Below are 2,022 nucleotides of genomic sequence, written 5' to 3'. Positions count from 1 at the left end.
CGGAGATTGTGTGGGTTCTCAATACAGTGGTAAAGCACCAGTCCTACTCCTCCAACGAGGGGATTGGAGATATCTTTCGGATTATGTTTCCCGACTCCCAAATCGCCACTACATTTGCTTGTGGAAAGGACAAGGCGTCATACATAATACGTTTCGGATTAGCTCCTTACGTCAGAAACGAGCTGATCGCGAATGTGAACGAGTCAGTTTTTGTTCTAATGTTTGACGAGAGTTTGAATCATGCCACAAAAAACAAGCAACTCGACGTGCACGTGCGGTATTGGGTCAGCGATCAAGTGGAGTCGCGTTACCTGGGCTCGCAGTTCATGGGACACGCTAAAGCTCAAGATTTACTGCAACACTTCAAGGTAAGTGCATTTTGTCAATGACAAAGTATTAGCTTTACATTAATTTTGGCAGATACTGGCAATGTCATGTAGATTCAGTATAATAGTAGGCGTACCATAGGGAATGATGCGGTGTAGTCTAGTCATTTCCACGTTATAGAGAGCCACAGAGAGGGAGAGGGGACGCGGGAGCGGGCGGGGGGATGGTGGGGAGAGAGAGTATCTAAGGGCGTAGGGAGAGGGAGTAGATGGATGAGTTATAGTTTGTTAACTGAGGATGTGTGCAGACAGAATGTTAAAGTACATTGAACCATTGGCAATCATGCTATTATTATTGTTATTATAATCATCATTATCATCATCATTTATTATTATTGTTATTATTCTCATCATATTCATGTCATTCTCAGGAGTGTGTGGAGAGACTGAACCTGAGGAACATGGTGTCCATCTCCATGGATGGACCCAATGTTAACTGGAAGTTTCTGGAGCTTCTACAGCAAGAGCATGCTGAGCAGTATGGTGGTGCCCAGCTGGTTGTTGTGGGTAGCTGTGGGCTCCATACCCTACACAACGCATTCAAGTGTGGATTCTCCATGTGGCAACTGGAGAAGGTAAGATGATTATAACTATGAGAAGTAATCTTTCATTTGTCCCACAAGGCAAATTGGAATATTACAGCAAGTGGACACTTGACAGGATTTAAAGAGAGCATGAATTTACAGATGTTTCATACTATTAACTCCTAAGTTATTTTTCTAAGGGTTTATGCAATCAAAAGTGTCTGCACACATTATGTGTACAGTTCAGTCATTCTGTCAGTTTAGTTCTGGTATGTGTCTGTGTGTGTGTGGTCTACTGGGGAGCGCTGCTGGTTGAGCAGTCTGATAGGGCAGTGAGGAAGGACCTGCAGTATTGCTCCCTTACACACTTTGTGTCATTCCCCATGAGAGATGATGGCTAATTCAGCATTCTCCTCTCTCCCACCAAGGTGTTGAGAGCAATGCACTTTGTTTTCCACAATACACCAGCGAGGAGGGATGACTTCATTGCCCTCACCAAATCCTCAGTCTTCCCATTACCATTCTGTGGCCATCGGTGGATTGAGAACCTGCCAGTTGTGGAGAGGGCTATAGAGGTAATTAAAATCTTGATTTATATAGCACCTTTCTAAACAAAGTTACAAGGTGCTGCACAATGTATGATAAAATAGACATGCATGATAAAATAATACATACACATGGTGGAATTAAAGGTATGGCCATCACTGGTGAAGTATGTGGATGCAGTGAAGACAAAAAAGTTGCCAAACCCTGGGACAGCGTCATTTGACACCATCGAAGCAGCCCAGCGAGATCCGCTCATCTTGCCCAAGCTACAGTTCTTCATGGCCATCTCAAGGACCTTCACTCCCTTTCTCACAAAGTACCAGACTGACACACCAGTCATGCCATTCCTTGGCAAAGATTTGGCTGACTTGTCCAAGGTAATCAAATTAATAATGAACAATCAACAACAAAAGCAAAACAAGTTGAGTGTGTGTGGGCATGCTGAATAATAAATAGTTTAATAAACTAACTGAACAACTAAACAAAACCACAATTTATTCAAACACCCCAAATATACCACTATTGCAAAGACGACGAGACACAAATCGCCACGTATCACCAGAGAC

The 2,022-nt window shown here is 43.1% G+C and overlaps 1 long non-coding RNA gene across 1 annotated transcript; it reads left to right on the top strand.

Moving 5' to 3' along the window:
• Window positions 1-599: 599 nt before the first annotated feature.
• LOC308159447 lies at window positions 600-1,741 on the top strand. Its single transcript, XR_013937479.1, has 3 exons — window positions 600-961; window positions 1,339-1,485; window positions 1,603-1,741. It is a non-coding gene; the product is annotated as an uncharacterized lncRNA (long non-coding RNA).
• The last annotated feature ends 281 nt before the right edge of the window (window positions 1,742-2,022 follow it).

The sequence above is a fragment of the Nansenia antarctica genome (assembly GCF_963989245.1).
Source record: "Nansenia antarctica genome assembly, chromosome: 6".
Taxonomy (NCBI): domain Eukaryota; kingdom Metazoa; phylum Chordata; class Actinopteri; order Argentiniformes; family Microstomatidae; genus Nansenia; species Nansenia antarctica.
The sequence above is the reverse complement of the archived record's forward strand: the minus strand, read 5'-3'. Positions and strand labels throughout refer to the sequence as shown.